Below are 21,975 nucleotides of genomic sequence, written 5' to 3'. Positions count from 1 at the left end.
GGCACTGATTTTTTAAGGTTTGTTGTTTTTTGTTGTGGCTGTTATGCAGCATTATTGTGGCTACAGATGACAGACACACTCATTATATACAATGCTTTCTCTTACCTTGGGATAGACACTTGGACTCTGCATGAAGTTAATATGAGAAGAGAGCCTCCTAGCGCTCTCCTTGTTTAGAGCAATCTTCTATTCCAATCACAGATAATTGCTGGTGATCACATACTCTTTCTAGAGCCTAGTTCTGCTCCTATCATCCCCCTACTCCAAAGTCTTCAATGATTTCTTAAGTATAAAATAAGGAACTCTAATCCTTGCCAGTACCTGCTCTCTTATACTTTGTACATTTTCCTATGCAATTTCCTCTGTGTACATGTTCTATCCCTCTAACATTTTTATCTCCCCTTATTCAGCTGGCTAAATTTACCAATGATTTGATATTCTACTAAAGCTTTAATTTCTCTATGAGTCCTTTTCTCTTGGGATACCCCATTTTTAACATGCACCTCACCCCTACTCAAAATACAGAATAGAACAAAAGTAGTTTTGCAGTTGTTTGAAAAATAATCCTATATAATAAAAGGGTAATATGCAAATAGACAAAACAGCAGAACAACCAAACAACCAATCAAAGCATAATATGCTAATGATATGCTAAGGTGGCTCAATTGTTCGCTATGATGTGCACTGACCACCAGGGGGGAGATGGTCTGACTGGTAGGTTAGCTTACTGCTGGAGTCCGGCTGATCGGGACTGAGTGAGATGGGCCAGACACACCCTGGAACCCTCCTGTGGTCCCTCCCCGGCCCGATAGTGCACCGGTGAGGTCCCTCAGTCTGGCCTGTGCCCTCTCGCAATCCAGGACCCTTCGGGGGATGTTGGAGAGCCGGTTTCAGCCCAATCCTGCAGGCCACTCACCTTGGGAGGGCGCCAGATGCAGGGCTCATGGCTGGTGAGCACTGCTACCACAGTGCAAGCCTCTCCTGATTGGGACTGATTGGACACAAGCACACAGCAGGCACAGTGGGGCTGGGATGAGCCGGAGCAGCAGGTAGGAGCTGCAGGTGGTGTTGGACTACGGGTTTCAGCCCAATCTCTGCAGGCCACCCAGAGGAACCTTACCTGTGCACAAATTCATGCACCGGGCCTCTAGTTAATAAATAATAATGAGCCCTGTGTTTCACATACTTGTAACTACTTTACCCCACCCTGTACATATACACTTACACAATAATCATCCCTAGGTCTCTTGAAATCATCATATTCTTTTCTGAGCTCTCAAAAGCACACTGTCCTTCTACTTAGCCTTAAACTCTCCTATTGTTGCCTCCAGGGAAAGTCATAGGCCTATAGGTCTATGAGTATCTGTCAGATTAGGCTTGGTTATCCTACAGAAACTAATCTCTGAATTTCTGAATCTCTTCTGAGGTACAAATCTCCCATTGCACAATTAAGCCATAAGCCATATGGTATTTTCAGAGCACAACACAGGTTCATTTTACACTCATGTCATAGTGTCCTTCAGTGGGGGTTCAGCTCCGCATGGTCACTCAGAGACCCAGAGCATTTGAGCAAGGCAAGTGACTCCCAAATCCACTTATTTAATCACTATTTTATATGCCCATCTACTCAAAGCAGGGTATAGAAAAGGAATTACCATGTAATGAATAATATACAAAGCATTTTGCATTTTTTATTTAATCCTTATAGTGGTGCTAGAAGTATTTCCTTAAGGTTAAGTAATGTGCCAGTGTTCACATAACTAAAAATATGCTAGAAGCAGGACATAGCACTTAAGAATTTGAAGAAAAAAACCTTTCCTACAAGTCAAAAAAGGTAAGGAAACACCAACATGTTGAGAACTCGTGAGGGTAGATACCAAATAAAAAATATATACTCCAAAAATATGCTTATATTAACCCTTACCTTTGAGAGCACTAAAAATACTAATGAAATTTTTATTTGAATTACCAAGAGCTGGTGTATTAAGCACCAAGTAACAAGAATACAAAATTGATCTTTATTACTCATAGCTTCCAAATATGCAAATTCACCTACTCACTAAAATTTATTGTTAACTCCAAAATCAATACTCACAGAATATTCACAGACATGCACAGAGTGGTGAAAAATTGGAGCTTCCTGACACATAACTTTCCAGCAAGGTTAAGTAAAACAACTCTCTGCTTTCTTGTCTCACCTCTCATACTGTAAACAAGTGTCTATAGTCTATTTAGTGTCACTTTTTCACATTTTTTGTACTTGTTGATTTTGTTTGAAAATGGTCCCAGCAAAGTGCTGAAGTGCTGTCTAGTGTTTCCAAGTGTAAGAAGGCTGTGGTGTCTCTTACAGAGCAAATGTGTGTGCTAGATGAGCTTCATCCAGGTATGAGTTATAGAGCTGCTAGCTATGACTTCAAGGTTAATTAATCAATAACATGGTACATCCAGAAAAGAAAAGAGAGGAAATTAACTAATCTGTATGTGAGGACATTCTAGAAAGCGCTAACATAACATCTGTAGAATGCTATTGAAAAGATAGAAAAGCAGCTAAATTTGTGAATTCATGAGATGATGACCAATAAAAAATACATTGTGGATGGTATTGTTGTGAGGCTGAGAGCCAAGAAAATTTATGGTTATGTTACACAGAGTTAGGAAAATGTTAAGCTCCAGCTGGCTTACATCTTTTAAAAAGCTATATGGCATGAAAAATGTTAAATTTGCAGGTTTTGCAGGTTCTGTAGGTCAAGAGACTATGAAAGAATTTTTTGAAAATTTATTTTTCTAAGTCTTATACAAGAAAAATAATTATGTGAAAAAGTGTTTTTTTTATTTTAATGTATTGGGGTGACATTGGTTAATAAAATTACACAGGTTTAAGGTATACAAGTCTATAATACACCATCTGAATATTATATTGTGTATTTATCACCCCAAGTCAAGTCTCCTTCCATCACTATTTATCTCAGCCACCAACCACCTCTCGCCTTTGACAGCTGTCAGACTCTTCTCTGTATCCATGGATCTGTCTCCACTTTAATTATTAGTTTATTTTGTTCAATTGATTCCATGTATAAATTAAATCATATGATAATTGTCTTTCTCTGACTGGCTTATTTCACTTAGCATAGTACTCTCCTGGTCTATCCATGCTGTCACAAACGGTACATTGAGCCTGGCCAGTGTGGCTGAATGGTTGAACCAGGAGATCAAGGGGGCATGCAGAAGAGAGCTGATCAGTGATTCTTTCTCATCATTGATGTTTCTATCTCTCTCTCCCTCTCTCTTCTGTTCTCTGAAATCAATAAAAAAGGTACATTTACACAAAGGAATACTATTCAGACATCAAAAAAAGGAAATCTTATCTTTTATGAAAGAGAAGTTTTTTAACAATGATAAGACAGGCTTGTATTAAAAGAATGTGTACAAACAAACCTATATAACATGAATGGGGTTCTGGTTAATTAAAATATTTTAACCAGAATCATACAGAAATATAATGCTGTATTTTAATACTAGAGGCCCAGTGCATGAAATTCATGCATGGAGGGGGTGTCCCTCAGCCCAGCCTGCACCCTCTCCAATCAGGGACCCCTTGAGGGATGTCCAACCGCTCGTTGAGGCCTGATCCAGGTGGGACATCAACGGGCGGTTGGGCATCCCTCTCACAATCCAGGACTGCTGGCTCCCAACCACTCTCCTGCCTCTGCCTGATTGCCCCTAACTGCTTCTGCCTGCCAGCTTGATCACCCCCTAGCCACTACCCTGCCAGCCGGATTGACACCTAACAGGTCCCCACCCGGCCCAATTTCCCCTAACTGCCCTCCCCTGCCGGCCTGGTCACGCCTAACTGCCCTCCTCTGCAGGCCTGATCACCCCCAACTGCCCTCCTCTGCTGGCCCGGTCATCCCTAACTGTCCTCCCTGCTTGCCTGATCGCCCACAACTGCCCTCCCCTGCAGGCCTGGTCCCCCCCAACTGCCCTCCCCTGCAGGCCTCCCCCCCCCCAACTGCCCTCCCCTGCAGGCCTGCCCCTTTATCTGCCCTCCCCTACAGGCCTGACCTCCCCAACTGCCCTCCCCTGCTGACCTGGTCTCCCCCAACTGCCCTCTTCTGCAGGCCCTGTCACCCCCAACTACCCTCCCTGCTGTCCTGATTGCCCACAACTGTCCTTCACTGCAGGCCTGGTTCCCTCTCCTAACTGCCCCTCCCCCTGCTGGCCTGGTCTTCCACAACTGCCCTTCCTTGCAGGCCTGCCCCCCTCAACTGCCCTCCCCTACAGGCATGATCCCCTCCAACTGCCCTCCCCTACTGACCTAATCTCCCCCAACAGACCTTCCTGCTGGCCTGATCCCCCCAACTGCCCTCCCCTGCTGACCTGGTCTCCCCCAACTGCCCTCCTCTGCTGGCCCGGTCATCCCTAACTGCCCTCCCTGATTGCCTAATCGCACACAACTGCCCTCCCCTGCAGGCCTGGTCCCCCTCAACTGCCCTCCCCTACAGGCCTGGTCTCCCACAACTGCCCTCCCCTGCAGGCCTGCCCCTTTAACTGCTTTCCCCTACAGGCCTGATCTCCCCAACTGCCCTCCCCTGCTGACCTGGTCTCCCACAACTGCCCTCCTCTGCAGGCCCGGTCACCCCCAACTACCCACCCTGCTAGCCTGATTGCCCACAACTGCCCTCCGATGCAAGTCTGGTTCCCCCCAACTGCTCTCCCCTACAGGCCTGCCCCCCCAACTGCCCTCCCCTATAGGCCTAGTCCCCTGCAACTGCCCTCCCCTGCTGACCTGGTCTCCCCCAACAGACCTTCCTCCTGGCCTGATCCCCCTAATTGCCCTCCCCTGCTGACCTAGTCTCCCCCAACAGACCTTCCTGCTGGCCTGATCCCCCCAACTGCCCTGCCCTGCTGACCTAGTCTCCCCCAACTGTCCTCTTCTGCAGGCCTGGTCACCCCCAACTATCCTCCCTGCTTGCCTGATTGTCCACAACTGCCCTCCCCTGCAGGCCTGCTCCCCCCAACTGCCCTCCCCTGCTGACCTGGTCTCTCCCAACAGACCTCCCTGCTGGCCTGATCACCCACAACTGCCCTCCCCTGCAGGCCTGGTCCCCCCCAACTGCCCTTCCCTGCAGTCCTGATTGCGCACAACTGTCCTCCACTGCAGGCCTGGTCCCCCCCCCAAAAAAAAACTGCCCTCCCCTGCAGGCCTGGTCGCTCCCCCAACTGCCCTCCCCTGCAGGCCTGGTCGCTCCCCCAACTGCCCTCCCCTGCAGGCCTGGTCCCCCCCAAATGCCCTCCCCTGCAGGCCTGGGCTCCCTCAACTGCCCTCCTCTGCTGGCCTTGTCACCCCTAACTGCCCCCAACTACCCTCTCCTGCCAGCCATCTTGTGGTGGCCATCTTGTGTCCACATGAGGGCAGCCATCTTTGATCACATGGGAATGGCCATATCGTGTCTTGGAGTGACAGTCAATTTGCATATTACTCTTTTATTAAATAGGATTTGCTAATTCAGTGTCCGTGTTGACTTTATAGAATATAACCACTTTGAAGAATGAAAACCAACTTTGTGTGCACATATGTGTATATGTTTGTGTGTGTGTGTATGTTTGTGTTGTGTGTGTGTGTAAATATCTATTACTAACTGAAAGTTATTCCTTAATGAGTGATGTTCAGTTTAATTTATCTCAAATTATCCAATTGTACATGTTAGCCATATGGTATTTTCACAAGCTATTTTTGTTTTGGCTTGGTTTTAAATCTTTTAATCCTTTGTCATTTTCAAATGAGTTTTTAAAATCAGCTAACATGGGAATCATGGCTAATGCTTTAGCTATTTCTGAGGTTTTTGGAGAGTTTGTTTTTAGATCTTTATATATATATATATATATATATATATACACATATATAAACTTGGCACTGACTCTATTCCCTATTAATTATCATAATTGGGGGGACATATACTCAAGTCTCAGAGGATGGTAGGAATTTATTATTCTAAATGAGAAATTGGATTTTTCTCCTTCTGCAAAAATTTCATGGGACTCTTTGTCAAAGGCACCTCTTGCAACCTTTTTTGGAATCGCAGTGTAGGTATGTTATTAATGCAAAAACTGATAAATAAGTAGGTCTCCTCTTATTCACACTGATTCTATTATCTTCTAAGAATCTCAGAATTCTTTTTTAAAAAATCACCTTGGAATATAAATTCAAAGTTGAAGAGCAATAAAGGGAAAAATAATTTCTACTTCACCTCTGCACAGATTTTCCATCTCCAGGCAACTCTCACTGCAGTTTAGGGGGCAGTGCAGCAGTCTGATTGTTCTACTTGATTGCAAATCACAGGACATGTAAGAAGATGAATCTATCTTGGAAAATATATTATTAAAATATTTTAAATAGGCTTGCACAGAAGCCAGGGAAATCTAACTAGATGGGAAGGAAATGAGGAGAGAAAGCTTCTCTGTGCAGAGATGCTGGATTGTAATACATGAAGGTTGCCATAAATATGCCATTATCCTGGCATGCTTGGTTAGGAGATGGTGGGAGGAGGGTGGATGGACCGGAAATGAGAGCAGCGGTTTCATATGCCAGAATATAAAGCAACACACTGCCAGCTCTATGCGCTGAGGCGATAGGAGCCAGGATTCTGGTATATAGGATTCTAGGACTGGTGACCTGGGAGTAAACATAGGCTATGTTAATTTAGCTGCCACTGTTGGTACCTCATTTGTATTCTCCTTATCTTATTATACTACTGTTTACCTTCCAACTGTCAGCACCTGCTTCTATTTGCCTGAAAAATCCCCAGACCTCCAGAGCCCACTTGGCATGCACATATGGCAGGCTAGAAGTTATGGGGGGAGAACACAGCCCTCCCCCAGCAGTCCTCAAGCAATGAATGGGGCTGCCTCCATCCACTCAGCTGGAAGACCTCTGAGATGTGTCCCACACTGGCTCCCATAGTTCCAAGTTGGAATCGACCTCCCTAAGATCCAGATTCTTACACTTGGAATCACACTTCACTGGCCTCTTTTTTCCCCTTTCTCCCTCTCCCACTCCCCAACCTCATTTCCTAGAATCATCCCTCCCCGGACACACACACAAATTAACTAACTATACCCACATCCTTATCTCAGCGTCTGCTTCCAATAAAACCCAAACCAAAAAAGTTGGTTTTCCAGGTTCTAGAATTCTTTAAATTAGTATTTGTGGGGCCCCTATATTCATCCTGATGTCTCATTAGTCACAAATGAAGGAAAAGAGAACCCAAAAACAAGAAATTATTGTCAGTGAGGGAAGCAACTGGTTGAGGACTGTGGTGAGCTACCAGTTAATGTAGGTGACTACAATGAGCTCCAGCTAGTTTTATTTCCTTTGGCAATGCAACATTGGGTTTGCCAGATCCTCTTATAGAAGATCTGGTTTTTAAAGATTGAGAACTTATTCAAACTTTAAAAATACAAAGCATAATACAACAAATTTAGAAAAGATTTAGGTGGTGAGTGTGTGACCCTATAATGAAGCAATTCCACTCCTGCATAGATACTCAAGAGAACAGTATACTTATAAGCAGAAAAATACATATACTAATATGTTCATAGAAGCACTACCCATAACAACTCCAAACTGGAAAGGACACAAATGCTCACGGGCAGTTGAATTGATAGATATACTGTGTATATCCACGTGATGGAATAACTAGCTATCTAGCAAGGAGAATGAGTGAATCATTGCTATACACCACAACATGAATTCTCTCAAGCATCGTGTTGAACAAAAGAAGCTAGAACCAAGAATATCCTCTGTATGATTCCATTCATATAAACTATACAAGTATACAAAATTAATCTATGCTATTGAGAGTCAGAATAAGCATTTCTTATTAAAATCAGCTCCCCACTCATCTGCCATACTTCCAGGATCCTATGTAGGAATATGTGCTTAGGCTTGAATCATTTTTGCTTTTTTTAAGGTGTATATCTCCTTTGAATGGGTGATACCATGGACCTATAAGTGATTATTACTTTAGCATGAAGTAGGGAGGGCCTGAGAGCTCCTACTTCTGCTAGGAACTATCGACACAGAAATAAACAAGTTGGAATTCCTGCCCTGTTGACTGGACAACCAGTCCTGAAGTCATATGATGATTTATATAGGGTTGTTAATACCCACCCAAGCATATTTTTTCCATTGATTTTTAGAGAGAGTGGAAGGGATGGGGAAGAGACAGAGAGAGAGAAGCATCGATGTGAGAGAGACACATGATTGATTGCCTCCTGCACGTGCCTTGACCAGAGCCCAGAATGGAGCTTGCAACCAAGGTACATGCCCTTGACCTAATTGAACCTACAGTCCTTCAGTCCATGGGCTGACACTCTAACCACTAAGCCAAACCCTCAAGGGCTATATAGATCTTGATTACTGTCACCCTTAAGCCAACTGCTGAAGAGGGGAACATGAGATGATGCTCATTTACTTGTGCCATTCAGTCACCACCTCTGGAATAAAAACTGAGACTTATCCCATGCAAAACATAGGACAACTACTGTCTTACTTTGGATTCTCCTAGAAATAGGTCAATAGGTCCTTAAAACAGAGATTTAAATGTATTTAGCTTATTTTGGAGGCCATTCTGAAAAAAACACCAGAAGAAGAGTGAGGAAGGCTGAAGGACTAGGGAGCTGGGCTGTTTACATACCCATTTCTGTCAGTAATTAGGTGTGGTCCCAGAAGGTATGAAGACTTTGTAATTGCCTCTGTGACAAGAAAAACTCTAAAGGTCAAAGAGAATTCTCAGAATAAGAAATGTAGGAACTGACCAATGGAAGTCAGGCTAAATGCAATGTTGAGCAGCCAAAATCTAGAGTACATACAATGGATGATAAGGGCAGAACATTGACAGTATCTTCTACAAGTACCCAAAGATAAGCAGTTCCTTAAATAAAAATTGGGATGCAGGCAATAGAAAAGAGACAAACTGGAAGTCAGTCATCAAACAATAAAAAACCACGGTTTAAAACAGCATCCTCCTGTTTATCTACACTCATTTTTAGACAGCTAGCTTTCCAATCTCATGGTTAATGCTTGAAAGGAAAGTGACTGCAGAATTTGCTTCACTGTGGGGTGCCAACCCAAAATAATCTCCTCTTGTGTGGGAATGTAAACTTCAATGTGCTCCACAGTTGTCCCTGCAGCTTCTGTGTGATACTTCCACCAACTGAGGCCACACTCTCTCACAAGGCAGCCTCTTCTGTCGTCGGAAAGTCTTGCTTGCTGTATAATGATGGTATGATATTTAAATCCACATCCTCTCTCTTGCTCTCTGGCTCATCCTCCCTCCTGAGCCCATCCTAGACTTGATTCCCAGCTCTGCAGTGTCATCTCAGACATACCCACAAGGGTCTTGGACCAGACACTGTGGCCACAGCGTGGGAGGTGGTGGGTGAATTTTTCTTTCATTCAATTTTCACTACAGTGATTTTCAGATGAGACCAATGAGACTCAGAAAGGTTAAATAACTTGGCCTGGGTCATACCCTGACAGGTGGTATAATTGAGGTTAAAATACAGAATATTTGACTCCAATATAATACTTCACTCACAGAGTACCTTTGGGGAAAGTGAGTGTGTGAGTGTGTGTGTGTGTGTGTGTGTGTGTGTGTGTGTGTCTTCTTCCCCTACTCCACTCCCAGTCCCAAGTGCAGCAACCAGTTCTTCCTTTCCTGCAACTATTCCAGACCCCCAATCTCACTACCTAATATCATGAGACTAACCTCAAATCAGCAGCACTGATTCCCTCCCTTTTCTCCTATCAAATTACTTCTTTGGGGTCCCAGCCTCCAGAGCCTTGTGATATGCCCACCATAAGGGCAATGGATTTTCTTAATGAAACAACAGAGGCCCATGTGATAAATAATTGGGATTCCTCTCAAGGTCATGACTCACCCTCAGAGGATGATGCTTTAATACAGAGAGGCAGCTGGGATGGAAATGTCTGTCATAGGAGTAGGCATAAGAGAATTGAGATTGCTATGGGGATTTGTGGTGCAACCCCAATTATATCATACAAACCTATGTCCACCTTTCAGCCTGTGGCTAGACTTAGCCTGGGTTCCCACATACAGGGAGAGTGGTTTACACTAAGTGGCCAAAATGTCAGTCCATAGTGAAGGCTGCATGCCCTTAGTGCTCTGGGAGACATTTCAGAGCACCTCAGCCACATTTGGGATTCAGTGTGCTCCGTAGCTATTAGTATCAGTACAGCCATAACCCTACCTGTGTATGCCCCAGAAAGACTTCCTCACTGGACATCTCAGGCCAGTTGTCTCTTTCGAAAATGGCCATCCTTTCTGGAAAGCAATGCAGAGTGGAAGAACCAGAGCTATTTCCATGGGAGGGTGCTTGTTTGCAGAATAAGAGCAAGAAGTTTTAGTCAGACTGCTGGGTGCTCAGAACTAGCCTCTGTCTTAAACGACTGAGGGGACAGTGGGCAAGAGTTTCAAATTCTCTGAGCACCAACTCCCATATATGATGAGAATGTCACCACTTCACAGATGTTATGAGATTAAGTATTGTGATACCTATAGATTTTTCTTGCATGCTATGAGTGCTCAATAAAAGTCTTCTTCCATTTCTTGCTACCAAAGCACTCACTATCATTCTAGTGCCAAAAAAAAGAGAATTTTAAAATCAATGCATTCTCTCTCTCTCTCTCTCTCTCTCTCTCTCTCTCTCTCTCTCTCTCTTTCTCTCTCTCTCTTTCTCTCTCACTCACTCAATTATGTATTTTTCAAAAAGATTGTATGATACAGAAATACAAACCTTCCTTGGCATCTTCAGCTAGTGACAGCAATGTTTCATCTGGGCAGAGAACTCCTTAGTTTCCTCACCTTGTCCCCTATTAGGTATTAACCATTGCTTATTTTTGTGCTGTATCTGCCCATTCATGGTCTGCCAGACTCTGCTGCAAAATTTGCCTTCATTCCTGCCAAAAATAATCATTGTCTCTTTCCTTTCTCCCCCATGGACTTTCATATACATGCCTGATACCAATTGAAAACTTATCTTTCCCTCCCCAATCTATTCATCTTAAATTCAATCTCCCACTGTTATGATTTTCCTTTAGCATCTGGGTTGTTTAACTTACTTGGTGCCATGGGGGATACAGATGTGCAGCAGATGTCAGACTAAGTGGAAGGAACATTGTGTCAAATGGAAAATATGTTCAGGTTGTCATGAGGATGGATGGTAGTGTTCTTTTCCTTAAGACCTTGGCCTTGAAACTTTGCTGAAAGTTAAAAAAATTAACAGCTTATTGAAGCATAACACACAAGAAGAAGAAAATGTACACATCATAAATATATGGCTTGATGACTTTTCAAAAACTGAACACACCTGTCTCACCCAGATTTGGAGAATGTTACCAGAACTTCACTCACCTATCATTACCACTTCCCCCAGATGTGAACACTATCCTGATTTCTAGAAGCATGAGTTTATTTTTTAATTTTATATAAATGAAATCATACATGATATACTATGTTCTGTCTGCCTTCATTTCTTACATATTATGTTTGTGAGATTTATTCATACTGCTTCATGTCATAGAAGTTCATGCTTTTTCATTGCTCGGTAGTGGTCCACTGTATAAATATGCCATAATACATTTATCTCTTCTACTGTCCATTTGGCAATGCATTTGGAAAGTCTCCAAAGTGGAGCTCTTATGGAAAGTTATGCTATTAAGGTTCTTTTACAGCCTTTTGGTTGTGCATATGTGTTCTTATACATATCTAGCAGTGGAATTTGGGGGTCCTTGGGTATTCATATATTCAGCTTTAGTTAGTAGACCACCAGTTTTCCAAAGTGGTTGGATCATCTTATGCTCCCACCATCACAGTATGCGTTCCAGTTGTTCCATATCCTCACCAGCACTGGTATTGTTGGTGACGTACTTGTTTTCCTCCATCTTGTTTTTGTCATTCTGCTGTGTGTGTAATTGTACTTCAATGTGGTTTCAATTTGGATTTCCCAAATGATGAAGTGAAGCACCTTTTCACAGATTTATTGGCCACTGGGTGTGTCCTCTTTTGTAAAATTTATATTCAAATATTATGTATATATTTTAAATTTTGTTACTTTCCATTTCTTTTTGATTCAAAGATTTAAGATTTTTTTGTAAGACTAGAATTAAAAGAGTTGGCCACACTTTGGACTTTTCTGCCATGCGTCCTAATTTATCACTAATGGTGTCTCAAATTGTCAGAAGTTTCTCCAAGCAATTCAATTTCATTCAAAAATTGTGTCCTATAACACTTTCAGAAGCAATATATGGAAAGTCATAAATCTTGTTTGGTTATTTCACTAAGCATCTCTGTGACTACAGGCAAGTCTGGTTTCCCATCTAAAAAATAAAAATATTAGATCTGAGATCTGCCAATTCTAAGATTTTTCTAAAACACTAATAGGGTCTACAGTTTGGAGGGCTGAGGAACACATGGAAAAGGAGACTATAAACTTAAACAACATCCACAAAATTATAATTTCTACTCTTAAATTAAGAAGACACCAAACATTCTAACCTTAATTTCACGATTTCTTCAATTTTCTTCCATGTCTTAATTTTTACCTGGATAGTGAATCTTCCATGTCAAAGGAGGAGAAATTTTATATTATCAGGCTCTATTTACCCTTCTTATCTCTAGAAACATTTCTTTCATGGAAAACAGTACCCTGGATCAGAATTGACTAGAAAATAAATTTTAAAAACCCTTTTTTTATGTTATGTATTTTTTTTGTTTGTTTCTTGTTTTTGTTTACTAGTAATGTGTGAGAGTGTCTGAAATGGAGCTAAGAGAAAACATTTGGTGTCTTCCATGGTCCAAGCATAGACCTTCTCCTAAGACCAGCCTATTGCATCTACCCTCCATTCTGTATACTTTTGCCTCTATGTACAGACCCTCTTCAGCCTTCTAAGGTAAAATGTGTGCTATAAGCCTGGAATCTACATCTCCTTTCTCTCCCTCCTCACTAGCAGCTTAGCTCCCTCTGCCTGATAGTGAACTCTGACCACCAGCTTATAGAAAATAATATCAAATAATGTCTTTACAACCTCAGGGAAATGAAATACAAGGTACAAAAAGCCCTAAGCAAAGAGAAAATGATTAATATATTGAACAATGTTAAAGATAAGAATGTATGGTCATCAAAGACACCATTAAGAGAATGAAAAGGCAAAGCCCAAAGTAAGGAAAAATATTTGATACATATATAATCAACAAAGGGCTTGTATCCAGATTATGTTTTAAAAATTATATAAATCAATGAGAAAACGACAACCTAATAAAGATGACCAATAGCTTTAAACAAACACAAAAAAAATATGAAAGAGGATAAATAAATTTTTAAACAGGTGCAACATATTTAAATGCATATTAACATTTCAATGAGATACTAATTATTATTGCATACCATACTAATTAATATTTAAATATATCACAATATTGAATTCTGGAAAAGGTATTGAACAATATAAAATCTTATATGTTCCTAGTGGGAATGTAATCAGAAGATTCACTTTAAAAAAACACAATTTAGCAATATCTACTATAGTTAGAGATACATATAAAACCTGAAACTCAGCACTGGCCAACGTGGCTCATTTGGTTGGGTATTGTCCCATACACCAAAAGGCTGCCGGCAAGATCCCCATAGGGAGCATGCAGGAGGAAGCCAATATCGATATGTTTCCTTCTCACATCAATATTTCTCTTTCCCTCTCTCTCCAAAAATCAATAAAAATATTTGTTAAAAATCTGTGACTCAGTAATTCCAACCTTATGTGCATAACCTTCAGTATGTGTACTACAACATGTGTTAATGCTACAAGGTTTAGATAAATTAATATATATTCACACAGTAGTAATACAAATAAATGACTAAAATTGTAGAACAAATTAATGAATCTTTAAAACATGATTCTGACAAAAGAAACCAAATACAAAAGAATAGATACTATTCTATTCCATTGACATAACAATTCAAAAAACTGGCAAAAGTTGACAGTATTATCCAGGGATTGCTAAAATACAAAGAAAAGCATAGAAATGATTGCCTAACAGAATAGTGGTGGCCTACAGAGGGAGGAAGAGAGAGGAAGAAGTATGCAGGCAGTTTCTGGGTTGCTGGCAATCTTCTGATTCCTGACTTAGTGGTAGCTCACAGCTGTAAACTTCACACCAAAATTTTACATCCCTTTCTGCCAGCAGCCCCGCTCCTGCTGACCCCCCTCGCACCCTCTGATGGTGTGGAGTGATTGATTGGGGCTGGTGCCAGCAGCAGGTGTGAGTGGGGCCAGCACTGTCAGTGGGTGCAAGTGGCAGCTGCTGCCCTGATCATCCCTCAGGAGCAGGGGGAGATGGAGAAGCCCTCAGGAGCAATTGGGGCTGGCAGCTGCCTCTCACACCCGCTGATGGTGCTGAGCAATTGGGACCAGCGCCAGGCACTGGCAGTGGGTGTGAGCAGGGCCAGGGCTGGTGCTGGCAGCGGGTGCAAGCGGCAGGCAGGACCACGGCACATGGGAACAAAGAATTTTCAGTAACCACCAGAGGCTCGCCCTGATGACAGTGACCAGCGGCCCGCCTTAGTCTGGTGCCCCGGCTCACTTCCTCCACCATTCGGCCACAGCCGACGCCCGCCATGTTCTGTTCTCTGCCACCTGCTGCCAATGCCTGCTATGCTCTACATGTGCCCCCTGGTGGTCAGCACACATCATAGCGACCTGTTATTCAGTGGCTTGGTTGTTCCGGTTGTTCCACTGTTCGGTCTATTTGCATATTAGCCTTTTATTATATAGGATGATGTTTTAGGAACGTTTCTATGAATCTTTTATTTCAAAAGTAAAATGAAGTGTCATGTCTGGCACATAGTAAATACTCAATAAATATTAATTATTATTGCCATAACCATATAATAATGCTAATTTTATTTTTATCATACTTTGCACTTTACAAAGTGTTTTTCATCAAATGAAAATCACTTCATTTTAACCCATGGCATTGCTATTATTCATATTTCACAGATGAAAAACCTAAGGCTTAGTCTTCACACACACACACACACACACACACACACACACAGACACACACAGACACACACACTCACACACACACACACACACACAGACACACACACTCACACACACACACACCCAGGAAAGAACACAGCTGGATCCACAGCTCTGCTCTTTTGTTTCAAATCCCACCATGTTTTCTAGACTCCCATCTGCCAGGTTGATTAATGGGAAGAGAATGAGCCAAGAGCTTGAGGCTCCAAAACCCACCCATAGCTCGTATTGTTTAACTGTGTGACCTCAGTCTGATTTCCTGACAGCTGTGTGAGCCTCGGTTTTCCTACCTGTCAAAGGGACATAAAGACTTATTATTCCGCAAAGAACATCTGTGAGAAGCTGGGATGATAGAAATTGATATATGCTGAAATGTGTAAAATGCTAATCTTATCCAATGAATGTTGTTTTGATGTACTTTTATCTATTCTTTGAGCCTGAGCTGATTTGAACAATCAATGTTAATCAGCTGTACTGTTAGTATTCTCTTACTCTGCCTCTCAATGCTCCCACCCACTAAAATAAACAAATAATAGAGAGAATAATCTAATTGAAAGGTTTGGATATTGGGGTCAAGTGTAACCAAGATGCCTATGCCCAACCCAGCCCAGTGTAACTGGAAGCAGCACAAAACATACATCTTTTTTTTCATTGAAAATTGATACAAAGCATTTTTTACTGCATCAGTCTGAGAGGTTAAAGTGCACAGCCTGGGAAATAAGGCTTATTCTCAGCCTGCTTCAATGGAAAACAGGACTATCTCATATGTCTTCTGACAGAAGGACAGCAATTGGGAAGATTATGTCTATTATCAAGGAAAGCAATGAACTTTCCATTTACATTTGAACTTTTATAATCTGATGAGAGAAAGGTGCATTTATCTAGTCTTTTAAAAGGGGAAAGGGAACGCTACAAATCTGTCCATTATACCTGCCGAGAATCTAAAGTGAGGTCAAGACAAAAGCAGATTACTTTGGATAGTGTTAATAAGAGTTTATTGCAAGGCCTGCAAGCCATATCTCCCTCAGGGATTTCTGAATGGCTTTGGGAGCAGGGCTATTCTTACAATAATGAGAAAAAGCTTATCTCACACCATAGGAAATTTAAAGGTTCCTAGACTTTAAAAGTCTTACTTATGCACTTTAGGAGAACTGAAAGCCAGGTTGCTACTCATTACAAATACCTGTCCACTGGGGAGGTGGGATATAGGAGGAACCTTAGGAGGCATGGACATTCTGCTCCCAATGTAGCATATTAATAACAGCCCCTGAAAGGACCTTCATGTGACTGTGGCTTTTTCCATGATGAAATCACTTTCTGATGAGTATTCGCATACTCATAGTATTACTGCTAGCGAATTAGGTTGCAAGGATCAGATAATGACTCTGATGTTTTTAACTAATAAAAATATATTGGAAAAATATTCCAAGCTCAAAGGATGGGTGGGTGCATTTTGGAGGAGAAAGGAGCCAAGAGAGTAACAAAGAACAGGAAGCAAGATGCACAGCACTAATTCCTTGTGTCTGGAAAACCCTACTCAGGATGCTACCTTTATCATGTGTGATCTACCGTCATCATGGTTTTGGGTCACTGTCTCAAGATTTAAGGTCCTGGAAGAGACCAGCTGATTGTCTAACTTGGGTCATAGGTAAGGTGACCAGACGTCCCACTTTTGGCGGGACAGTCCCGATTTTTAACAATTTGTCCCACGTCCCACGGCGTTTTAAAAAAGTCCTGATTTTTGGAAAGAATGCACGACAAGCTAGGGAACGGCGGGAGAACGGGAAGGGAATATACAGTTTTCGGCGGCCATGTGGCTATTTAGCCAGGATATGAGTTTCATATTATTTTTGTTAATTTTATAATGTTAAACTTTAATAATAACAAATAATTGTTGAGAACTGATTATCGAGAACTGCTTATCAAAGTTCGCATTGTTGATCAGTTGTTAGAATTCGACCACCATTGTTTGGACTTAATGAACAATGGCATTTTTGGGGATTGGCAACAACAAAAACATTTTGTAACCGTCTCTCAGGCGATACACATCGTACTGCGTGCTAGTAAGCTAGTTAAACAAGTGATGTCATTACAAATCAGCTATTCAGATAATTTAGGTAAGTAATTTATTTACTTATTTCATAAATACATAAATTTTCTTGAATTTAGCAGACAGTACTCGTATTATTTATATTTTATAGTGGCGGCAAAAAGTCTAGCGCCAGCCTTGAAAGTGACACATATGACTTACATTATGGCAAATTCAGAGGAAAAATAATACAAGTTAGTATTGTTATTATTTAGAAAGAAATATAGGATTAAAATAATTTTTAAATAGTTACTTTATAACAATCAAATTAATTTAATTTATAAACTAACAATAAAATATGTTCATGTAATTATGTACCTACTTACTGTGTTTTTAAGCAATATGTATATAATAATTTATAATATAATTTTAAATTATTTTTTTAGATTTTTAACAAAATGAGTAAGAAAATAGGATGCAAATTCAACGATGATCTAAGAAGTGAGTTTCCTTTTATTAAAAAAAACAAAAGCGATTACAATATAGACCAAATTTTTAATCAAGAACCCCCCTCCCCCCCAGGCCGAAACCAGTTTGGCTCAGTGGATAGAGCGTCGGCCTGCGGACTAAAGGGTCCCAGGTTCGATTTCAGTCAAGGGCATGTACCTTGGTTGTGGGCACATCCCCAGTAGGGGGTGTGCAAGAGGCAGCTGATCGATGTTTCTCTCTCATCGATGTTTCTAACTCTCTATCCCTCTCTCTTCCTCTCTGTAAAAAATCAATAAAATACGTTTTTTTTTTAAAAGGACACCCCCCCCCCCCCGCCCTCCAGTCAATGGTGTCCCGCTTTACCAATGTTAAAATCTGGTCACCTTAGTCATAGGTAATCTCTATACCCCAAAACAAACCTATATGGGAGACAAAAGAGATAGGTACCTGCATTTCCTCTCCCATAAAGAGTACACACAGGCTCTTACAGAAAGAAATTAATGCTGTATTTATCAGGTTTTTTTCTTGGTTGTTTGTTTGTTTTGTTTTGTTTTGGAGTTATTGTTTTCTTTTTTGCTTCAATAATGCAAATAACAAACAAGCATTTGAAAACCTAATGGCTTACAACAAGCATTTATTTTTCTTTCTCCTGGGTCTGCAAGTCAACTAGGATGGCTTTGCCTCAGATGAAAGACTGGTTGCGGTTGTCCTTAGGCCATATCTGTTCCCGTGCCTCCATCCATCTACTTGACTCCTCAGCTCATGACCCAGGCTACCTGCCCCCACACTCCACCAGGAGGAACTCCTACAGCTGAGGCATGATTCTTGCCAGTGGTGATTGGAATGGAACTGTGAGGTTTTCCATGTCATCAAGAAGGCCCATACTTACTCCTACGTTTATAAAAAGAACAAAATCCTTTAAAATCACCTGCTTCCCCTCATATTAGAATAGTTTTGTTCATTCTTTTTAATTCAGCATCTGTCTAGAGAATAGTTAATTTTTGATTATGGATTTGATGGCTTAATCCAGTTTTATATATTTTTATTATGAGGTTAACTGATTAAGATTGTTGTTCTTAATTTTGGATTTTTTCCCTCTCATTTTCTTTATGAGAAAATCTAGGAATTATAGTTTTAATGCCATAGTAAGTAATATTAAAATAAATGACAAGCCACTAATTGGGGAATTAAAAACACCTAATAATTGGATTGGAGAAATATGAAAGTGCTAGATTCGGTGAACCGGTGCCAGTCTCATTTAAATATCTAATTAAAAGTTATTTGGAGGCACAGCATACACAATCTGCATTGCAGTCTTCTATGGCTAGGAATGAAGCTTGATAACCAGAAGAAAAATCAGGATTGCATAAAGAAATGAGAATGGACTATAATCTTTAAGCATAGTGCTTCATTTTAATCAAGGCATGTCCAACTCTACATCCCATTACCACTTCATTAAAACACGCTGTCCCTGGTGCTGAAACTGGTGTTAGCTGTTTAACAGCAGAGCAATCATGCTTCAAGACAGGAAAGGAGATAGTAATATCCGGATGGAGGTCGGAGCTTTTGTTAGCTGAAGTACTATTTATCTAAAGTTGCCTGAGAGCTACAGATGAAGAAAAGGAAGAAGATTTTGTAGTTAGGCAAGTCAAAATTAGAACTGATTTGACAAGAACAAACCTGCCTGTCTGCAAGCTGATTCATACCGAGGGCTATTCATAGCAGAGGGCTATTTAGCACATTGTCAAATGTGACATTTCTAAAAGGCAACAGGAGCATTAACACAAATAGCTAATGAACAGTGACATATTTAGATTGGCTGCATAGAGGTGCCAGGGTGTGTGCCATTAGGCAAAAAGAATTCTATCACCAAACGGAAAACAACAACGGCAAAAACCAACAGATAATGTCCAAAGTGAAATTCTAAGATTGGGTTTGTTTTTAGAAACTCATCAATTCTGGTACTCTCAATTTGTCACTGTCACCATTTTCTCTTAGTTTTCTCATCTGTAATATGGGATAACAACTATGCCTGCTTTGTGGCCTCATGAACATTAATTTGAGATTATATAGGTTAAGACAGGTAATTAGGATTAAAGCCAGGACAGGAGTATGCTCTCATAATTGTTAGTTGTTAATATTAGTGATGTTATTAGTGACAGGTGTTTTTTCACAACTAAGGATGTGTTATCATCATTTGTATAGCTATTACCAAATTAAACTTAAATGCTAACTTACAGTGTTAGTTAACTGATGCTACTGTTTCTGGAGTATAGAATTTCTTTCTCTAAAGATGTTCCTATGTTTAAGAGGTCAAAATAAGTTGTCTTCTTTCCAACACCTCTCACTTTTTCCTTCCCTTCCATTCTCTTAGCAACATCAGTTTAGTTCATTCCTTTATTTATGTACTAGAGGCCCAGTGCACGACATTCATGCATGGGGGGAGGGAGAGGGGGCCCACAGCCCAGCCTGCACCCTCTCGCAGTCCAACCCCTTGCTCCTTACCGCCCTCCTGCAGTGGAGGCAGGAGAGGCTCCTGCCACCACCGCTGCGCTCGCCAACCGTGAGCCTGGCTTCTGGCTGAGCAGCACTCCCCCTGTGGGAACGCACTGACCACCAGGAGGCAGCTCCTGTGCTAAGCATCTACCCCCTGGTGGTTAGTACGCATCATAGTGACTGGTGGTTCTGATGTTCGGTTGATTTGCATATTTGGGTTTTATTATATAGGATGCAGTTTTAAAAGCTCTTGTAATGTATCGAGCTTCTTTAATGAACTAGGCATTGTGCTCAATAGACGAAGTTGCTAAGAGATGTCCATCAGGGAGTTCAAACATCCTCTGTCATGAAAGAAAAAAACTATTTTAAACAAAACAATCTACAGTATATGCTTATGTTAACAAAAACACACATGTTACACAGGTTTACTTCTTATCTCCATGGTAAGATGAAGAAACTGAGGCTTACAGGTGAGAGGCTTGCCTCACACTCTGCCTTCAGGACTCAATGCAGATATTGCAATGTGTCCTCACACACCACTGCAGGGCAGCCCCATGTCAAGGAGAGGCTGACCTTCTCTTCCCATTTCCCTTTCTCAGGACTTATGAAGGAAACAGTTCAGGGAAATTATGTGACTTCAGGACTAATATTTCCCAGGGAAGGACCAAATGCCAGCCTCCTCCCCCACCCCCTACCCACCACCACCACCATGAGACACTCTGCCAATAGAGTGTGAACTAAGAAAAATCTCTGCAGTCAAAACAGGGGGAGCACAGCAGATGGATTACCTCTTATCTTTAGTTCTGCTTCTCTTCCTAATGAATAAATGACTAAATCAATAGATCTCTAGGTCCTGTGAGCCTCTTTTTACTCCAAGCAAGTGTTATTTTTGTTTTTCTTTTCCTTTTTTTTAAGCTAACCACCCTAAACAACCAGAGGCCCTTTTCACAGTTTACCATCTAACAAAGCACAGCAGTGGTAATTAAAACAATCTGGGGCCAGAGAAAGATGGAAGGGAAATCTGTCACCACTGAGACTATCAAGTTAAAAAAGGGGGGGGAGGAGTGGAGGGCTCTGGGAAATGAAGCAGAAACATTGACAGTTTGTTAGATCTAACCCCAGACTAACATGCAGTGAAAGAGTGAAGCAGAAAGTGTTGCTGGGAGAAATGTCAGCTTTACATGAGAAGCCCTGGAAAAACTCAGAGAAGGTGTCCACGGTTTTCATCTTCTGCCAAGTCCAGGAAGGAGCTGAATTTCTGGTCCATGAGTGGGAATCAGCTACTCTGTATCATTTGCATATACCAGCTTTGGAAAGGAATGACCATGTATATTCACCCGTGAGTTTAAAGTCACAGGTTAAAAAAAAAAAAGTCAGCCCATATTCAACTTCAAAGTATTTAAAATTTAGATTTAATTTGATTTTAAGAATACTGCAAGTCTTTCAGATTCATAGTTACCCTCCTTTTCCTTTTCTAAGATATTGCACCATCCACCCCCCATTCCACTATCTGAATCCTTTCACCATTCTGAGTGGGGTAAAATGGTTTAGTAACTCCCCACCTCCAACCTGAACTCCCTAAAGTAAAACCAACAAGAAAAACCCTGGAAAACATCTAACTGTTGCTGGGTTGTTGTTGTTGTTTTAATATTTTTATTTATTTCAAAGAGGAAGGAAGAGGAAGAGAGAGATAGAAACATCAATGATGACAGAGAATCCTTGATTGGCTGCCTCCTGCTTGTCCCATACTGGGGATCAAGGGTACAACCTGGGCATACACCTTGTCTGAGAATCGAACTGTGACCGCCTGGCTCATAGGTTGATTTTCAACCAGTGAGCC

The sequence above is a fragment of the Cnephaeus nilssonii genome (genome assembly GCF_951640355.1).
Source record: "Cnephaeus nilssonii genome assembly, chromosome: 11".
In the NCBI taxonomy this organism is placed as follows: Eukaryota; Metazoa; Chordata; class Mammalia; order Chiroptera; family Vespertilionidae; genus Cnephaeus; species Cnephaeus nilssonii.
The sequence above is the reverse complement of the archived record's forward strand: the minus strand, read 5'-3'. Positions refer to the sequence as shown.